Below are 8409 nucleotides of genomic sequence, written 5' to 3'. Positions count from 1 at the left end.
AAGTGCCTTTCTAAATGGCTATATAAATGAAGAGGTCTATGTCGCTCAACCACCCGGCTTTGAGAATTACATGTATCCAACTCATGTTTATAAGCTGAAACGTGCTCTATACGGTCTCAAACAAGCCCCTCGGGCTTGGTACGAACGTTTGAGAAAATTTCTACTTAGTCAAGGATACTCTAGGGGTAAAGTTGACACTACTCTCTTTATTAAAAGAAAAGATAAAGATGTACTCTTAGTTCAAGTTTATGTAGATGATATTATATTTGGGTCGACTAATGCAAAACTTGTCAAAGAATTTTCTAAGCTTATGCAGAGTGAATTTGAGATGAGTCTCATGGGAGAGCTGAATTTCTTTCTTGGCCTACAAATCAAGCAACTCAATCATGGAACGTTTGTAAGTCAAACTAAGTACTGTACAGAGCTGCTTAAAAGATTTGGAATGAGTGAGGCAAAGGAGATTGACACACCTATGGCCACAAATACTAACCTAGACAAAGATGAGAAAGGCAAAGAGGTTGATGTGAAATTGTACCGAGGTATGATCGGTTCACTACTGTATCTTACAGCCTCAAGACCAGATATCATGTTTAGCGTATGTATGTGTGCAAGATATCAATCTTGTCCAAAAGAATCACACTTAAAAGCCGTCAAAAGAATTCTGCGATATCTACGTGGAACTACTACATATGGCCTATGGTATCCGAAAGGCAATGAGTGTTATTTGGTGGGATTCTCCGACTCAGATTTTGATGGCTGCAAATCTGACAGAAAGAGCACCAGTGGAACATGTCATCTATTCTCAAATTCATTGATAAGCTGGCATAGCAAGAAACAAGTATCAATTGCACTATCTACCGCTGAGGCAGAATATGTAGCCGCCGGAAGCTGCTGTGCTCAGATATTATGGCTCAAGCAACAACTCCTTGACTTTGGTATTAAGCTCGATCGTATACCTATCATGTGCGACAACACAAGTGCCATAAACTTAAGCAAGAATCCTGTTTTACACTCACGAACCAAGCATATTGAAATAAGGCATCACTTCCTAAGAGATCATGTAGAGAAAGGAGACGTCATATTTGAACATGTAGAGAGCAAGGAGCAACTAGCTGATATCTTTACCAAGCCGCTAGCAACAGAGCAGTTCTTCAACATTCGTAGGGAATTAGGGATATTAGATATCTCTAATTTGGGTTAATTACGTTTGTTTCTTTCTTAATATTATTCCTTTACTTTATATCTATATATATTGATTATACTCAAGCTAACATTTCTCTTAGTATAAAGGTAGTTCATCATAAAATCAGGGATCAATCCACATTGACCAAAGGATCCTACGAAATGATGACGAGACACCTACATATTGAGAAGGCGGTAACATGTTTGTCGTTCACTACCAAAAATATTATTGATACTATAATATGCTATCAATTAACATGCTTATAGTGACTTCATACATATATCTCCCTTACTTGTATATGTGTTTCATCATTAATCATAGCATATCATGTTTTAAGCATACAAGCAAGTAACTAGGCATAAATCCATCATATATCAACATCACCAAAGCATTTTTCAACAATTCAAGCAATTTAGGTCGACCTATTTTGCTCCTGAGTCGACCTACAGAAGTTATTTTCCAACAGAAAAATCAAGTGCCCAGTTACGTCTACCTACCCCTCTTTTAGGTCGACCTAGTCTGTTTCTTTTTACAGGTTCTTCTGTTAGGTCGACCCAGACCTCAATTAGGTCGACCTACTGCTGCAAAAGTTTCCAAAAGTGGGTCGGTTGGTCGACCCGACCCATCCCCATACATATATGTACATTTCTTTTTTCCTTTTTTGTCCATTCTCATCTCATTTGTACGGCCAACCCTAATTCCTCAAGTGCAAAGACAGTCACAAATCACCTCTCTCACTCTACTCCTCAACAACCATGCCTCCAAAATCAAGAAAGGGAAAGGAAACCGCCTCTGTTTCATCTTCTCAACCGGTAAGTGCTCTTGTTCATCCTGACTGTAGGGAAAATTTTGAGAAGTGGCAAATCAAAAGGAAAATTGTTCGGCAATGCATCTATAATCCAAATGTTGTCAAACGTATGCATATTCCCGATGTTGCTAATCTGATTGAACACCAAAACATTCATCCATTGGTGCAATGTGACACCTCATACTGTGAAAATACCGTTATGGCTTTCTATGCAGGGTTTGAAAAAGGGGACGGTTGTAATTTCCGATTTAAAATGGGCTCCAGGTCGCATGTTGTTGACAAACGGGCTTGGATAAGCATCTTTGGTCTCAAAATTGTAGGAGATGAATTCTGTATGGAAGACGGTGACGTACCGGGAAACTATGACCATGTGGCTTACATGAAATCCATTCTCAAAGACCCTTCCCTCTTTGACAAACCGAATGAAGCAATCACAGCTGGTCACCTAAACTTAGATCCTAGGCTCCTAAATTGGATCATCTCAAGAGTCATTCGACCAAGAGCGGGAGGATTCTCAATAATTGAACGCAATGAAGTTGTGCTCATGTATCTGCTGCAAAACAGAACGCGTGTACATTGGCCATACTTTCTAGCTGCCAAGTTCCATGAGGTACAACAGAAAACTACAGCTCTGTGTTATGGTTCAATAATCCAAACAATCGTAAACCATTTCGGCATGAGGCTTGATCATTTGCCCTACATCCACATGCAACAGTCTCAAGACTTCTCACAAACGACCTTAACTCTCATGGGATACCATTGGGATCCAAATAGGAAAACCTACTATCTCATACAAAAGGGAACCGGAAAGATCATATACAACTATAACAATCCCACGGAATTTGGACACCTTGCAGGTAATGAAGAAGAAGGCAATGATCAAGAAATAGCAAATGATGATGATCACCCTATGGAAGATGTTCCACATGATGCGGATGCAAATTGGCAATATGTTCCTCCTCAAGGAGAGGAAATCCCTTGGGGATACACAGCTCCGCCTCCGCCGGATCAAACCAACATCATTTCCATGTTAGAGAATATGCAACTCCTACAACAACACTTCGACACACAGCAACTCCAATTCCAAAAATGCAACAGCTTCAACAAGATCGCTATGACGAACAACAACGACAATATCAATCGTTATACAGCTTGGTTCAAGACCAAAAAAGCGATTTTGTGACATTTGCATCCAACTCGACCATAAGACAGAATCATTTTGAGGAGACTGCATTGAACTGTCATGCCAATCTAAGCCAAAGCTTCAATACTCTCAACATCTCTGTGCTTGATCTGTTGGAACAAGTTGAAGAAGATCGTCCTCAAACATTTCAAAGAGGAAGAGGAAGAAGAGGCAGGTGTTAGGATGCATTATCTTTCATAACATCATCTCATTGCATTTTATTCCTTCATCATTTTGGTCCATTGCTACATGTTCTAGTACTTAGTCTAGTTTTCCCATTAATTAGTTGGAATATTATGTATGTTCAAGTGTACTTTTAAATTTGTTTGGATCTTATGCTATATCTACTTGCCTTTTATCTATTATACTATGCATGTTTGCGTTATATCTATTTTATCTCGTTACTCGCTTCTACTATTCCTTGTTGTATTTCTTTTGATGTTGTCAAAGGGGGAGATAGGTGCCGAGAGTACGGGGGAGCTCAGTATGAAGGAGCTTACGCATACAAGTCCGGGGGAGCTCTCACTACTTGTTTCCGAAGCTTTCATTACTTTTTTGCCATCATCAAAAAGGGGGAGTATGTTAATACAAGCCCACACTCACAAAGGTGTTTTTGATCCATGGCAAACTCCACAAGCAAACAAGCAACAAGGCATAAGCAGAAGAACTCAAGGAAAAGCAAGTATTGGCCACTCAAGACAAAGCAGGTCGACCTGCTTTGCATCTAGGTCGACCCAATACAAGAAAACAAGAAGGATTCAGAAATACCACTGACAGGTCGACCTAAATTGATGAAATTCACACATCTCACTGTTAGGTTGACCCACACAACAACTAGGTCGACCTAAACTGAAGAAAAGTCCTCAAAACGTATCTCAATAGGATTCTGGTCGACCTAAGCCTTCAACAGGTCGACCTAACTGGGAAGAATTTCATCCAAAGTTAATCCAGCTTTGTTAGGTCGACCTAAACACTACAAGAGGTCGACCTATTTGATCAAAAGTGCCAAAATTGCTGATCTGCTATGCTCCAACTGATCAGCTCTCATATATATTATCTAAGGTTCATTATTGCAGTTCTTAACACCAACAACTGAAAGATACACAAAGGCTTTTCATCTTCGATCATCGACACAACTCCAACACAACTATACACAATCATTTTTGCATTGAGGGTTTGCGTTCAAAATCGATAACATCCATGGAACGGAATTGAAGATTCCTAGTGGGTGAAGATTTGTGGGGTTTTTGGTGAATAAAATCCGAGGGTTTTGTCTTCCAAAGATTGGTGAATCTTGGGAGTTTTTATCAAGATGTTTCATCAAGGATCCATCTGAGTGTGAAGATTGAAGAACAAGGGTTCAAGGCAATTCAAGACACTGCAGAAAAGGGATCAAGTGAAGCTCTTGGGATACCTTGATCTGCCTGAACAAATATCGTGTTCTTGTCGCTTTTATCTTTTCATTTACGTTCTGTTCACATTTGGTTATAATTGCAAATTGATCAACGTTTCAAGTGTTAAAATTGTGAATTTAGAACCTGCATAAACATCACAATTCACCACACATTGAATCACTATCAATTTGAACATTATCACCAAGTGTTTGTCTTTTTGCTTCTTCCATTATCACTGCATTGCAAATCAAAGTTTATCAAATTAGAAGTTAATCGATTTTCTTTAGTGAAACGGATTGATTCGATAACATATAATTTCATTTTTAATCCCAATTATCTTGTGGTTTTATCACATATACAACCCTTGCAATAGAGGTCCGGAATTAACGCAAGTCGATTCAGAACCGCTTTCGCTTAAGTTTGAAATAATTCCGAAAAACTCTGTGAGATCTATTCACCCCCCCTCTAGATCCTTAAGCCTAGCGTCTAACATATCTGACTCTTCAGGTTTAAGAAGATTGAATAGGGGCAGTTATCATACCCCAAAGTTTGCCCTCTTCATTTCATCTTCAATGATTCAAAGTTCAAGGGTTTATTCAAAGCAACATTCTCCTAATCGAGGGCCTCTTAAATTAGGGTTTGCATTTTATCGAAGGAGTTTGAATCTCTAAGGCCTCAAATGGATCTCAAGGTATCTCATATGTCTCAAAGAATATCCATGTCAAAAGTCAAGGCCCAATCCCAAGGTTTGCTCATTCAATGGCTCAGATGATCCACAGTCGACTAGGTTAACCTTAAAGTCAACCATGGTCAAAGTGCAGTCAAAGCTCTTGAATTTTGGTCAACATCAAGTATGGGAGATTATATCCATCATTTGATCAAGGGTTGATCATGATTCATCAATAAAAACTCAGAAATGAACAAATTCAAAAGGTTCAAATTAGGGTTTTTTTTTATAGGAGAAAGTCAACTCAACTTTGACTGGCCATAACTTTCACATGGAAATTCAGAAATTCCTCACTCAAAGCCTATTTGGAAGGAAATTGGATTCTCTACAACTTTGTCTCTCACAAGCCAAGGCCAGAAATGCATCATTCAAGAGATATAGTCAAAAAGATTATAGGTCCTCCAAAAAGTCAATGAAAAACACCTTTTGGGTCAAAGCTCATAACTTGAGTATGGAAGCTCCAATTGAGATGAAACCAAAAGGGTCATTTAGAAGACTCTTTAAGCTTTTCAAAAAGTCCAAGAATGCCTCCATATGTTAAAAATTAAGCAAGATAAAAGATGCACAAGTTGGACGATTTTGAGAAAATGCACAAAACGCAAAGTGGAGAATTGAGTTTTTAACTAAATGGGCCTGGGTTTTGGTTTTGGAACTTGATCCTCAATCCATCCATGACCCATATGACCAATATTTTATTTTTATCATTATTACTTATTTTATTTTTTAATTTTATTCTCTTAAAATTCAAATTAAATCAAGTAAATGGTGAGAAAAATAAGGGATTGCATATGGCTTATTTTAAAATCAAATATTGAGCACTTATTTAGGGGAAAATCATACAAGTTGAGTGAAAGAATATTGGTCCAAAAACAGAAAGAATATTTAATTTTTTCAATCAAATTATATCTTTCTCAATCACAATTAGTTTCTTAATTCATTGACCTAATTGGACTCATATATATTCTAAGAGACTCACTAAGGAGAGGAGGACGAAAAATAAGGAGAGAGGCTAGGGTTACAAAACACAAAAAATGAAGGAAAGTTGAAGAATTTGTATTCCCCATTGCAGCCAATTTCAAAGGTTCCAATTCAATCCATTCTTTTCATAAGGTACAAAGGAGTAAGTATTGATCGTGGGAGGTAATTAAAACAGTCCCAAACGCATGATTTTCTTTCTTCATGTGCATACGCCTTTGATCTTTGTTTTTGATTTTTATTCGTATTTTGATCTGAGCTAACGATTCCTTTGAGTTCCTGACATGTAATAAGATAGATTGGACGTGTTACATGGAAGGTTTGAGGCCTATAGCGTGATGTGCCATTGCTAGGGCGTGACATGACTTGAGCTAACCATGTTGAAGAAGATGAATAGTATTCCGATTCTTGGACCACGCGCGTATGGCCCTCATTGGCCAGTTAGTCTCCTAATTCTCTCTCCGCCTGCGTGGCGAGTTCCTGCTGGTTGGTCAAGACTTCAACTCTCTCTCACTCATGCTCATTGGATAACGCAAGAAGTTGGGGCCCACGTGCTGGTTTACTTGATTTTCCACCAATGGCATCTGTTTTCATATTTATTTTTTGTGTCTTGTTTTATGAACAGCATAGAAAGCTAGTGTAATTGGCCAAAGGCTATAGGTGTGGAGTGAAGTTACCTGGGCTCGATCCCCAGGTTATGCTATTTTCTTTTGCAATATATTTGAACATAGATCCTATGTTGCGCTTCATGATGGCTCACAATACGTCCTCAGTTCTCCACCGTAAGATCTCCAATATTCCAGATCTAACGCATCAGGGACTGAGGATACACCATGGACCTCTCAAATGTGCCACAAAGGATTCCTCACCAGGTTTCTTTTAAATATTTTATTTATTTATTTTATTTTTATAAACTCTTTTCTTTTCTTTTTCATAATAAGTAATTGATTTAAATTAATTAATAGATAATTAGTTAATATTTTAACTAGGATTAGGGCTATGATTATTTAGAATGATTTTCCCGACTATTTCAAGTATTCGACTTAATTGATTTAATTAATTTTAATTATTAAAAATCATAAAAACCCTAGATAGGTTTATCAAGGTATTAGGGTTTGCTCAATCCCACTGGCCATTGGCCAAAGTATTAGGATTAGGGTTTTCTAACCAACTTAGGTTTTATCCAAACAATCTTAGAATTTTATTCGCTTCGATTAAATCAATTAATTGTCGTGGGTAATAATCAATTATTTAATTAATCATTAATTAAATTCAAATAAAATATATTCTGCTAAAAGGTTGTAACCATCTTATTGGTTATGATGATTAGAATTTCTTTGTCAATTCGTTATTATTTTTAATCAAAGCTATTGATTATGAGGGATAACGATAAAATTAAATAATTAAAACACATATATTTGCTATTAGCGATAATCGAATCCATCGATTAGAATTGTTAGCAATCCTCTACTAATCTATTAATTATGGTGATCAAACCTATTGATCATTGCGATTAATAGTACATATTTATACACCAGGGTTGTATGCCACTTAAAACACTCAAAACTCATCTCTTCAATTCTGCGATTTTTAAAACTACGATAAGGTAATTCAAAATACCTTGCGAACTTTGCATTTCAAAACTTCGATAGGGAACTCAAAATACCTTTAAACCATATCATATCAAATTCTAAGGCATACAACCCTGTCCCGAACTAGGTTGACTCTGATTCTCCATAAGGAGATACGTAGGCACTTGGCAACAAGGCGAGTCCCCTTCCCCATAAATCTCACTTTTCCCCCGTTCATTTCCTTATCTATCAAATCTGAATATTTTAGTCATAAAACTGTTACCTTAACTCAAAACCTTAGGAAAGGGTTGAGGGTGCCTAACACCTTCCCTCGACCTGATTATAATAATCTTACCCCGATCTCTTAACTGCGTAGGGTTTCCTATTCGCCCTGGTAGAATGGGTGGCGACTCTAAAACTTTAATTTTTAGGGCAGGTTGCTACAAAGCTAATCTTGAAAAACGCTTACGTGAAGTTGAGGCTAAAAAAGCAGTGTTAGTGGCTGATGCTAGAGAACGAGACGGTATGCTTGACTGCTTCTCCCGTAAATGGAAGATTGAAGATTTTA

This window comes from Vicia villosa, linkage group LG7, assembly GCF_029867415.1.
Source record: "Vicia villosa cultivar HV-30 ecotype Madison, WI linkage group LG7, Vvil1.0, whole genome shotgun sequence".
NCBI classification, from domain to species: Eukaryota; Viridiplantae; Streptophyta; class Magnoliopsida; order Fabales; family Fabaceae; genus Vicia; species Vicia villosa.
The sequence above is the reverse complement of the archived record's forward strand: the minus strand, read 5'-3'. Positions refer to the sequence as shown.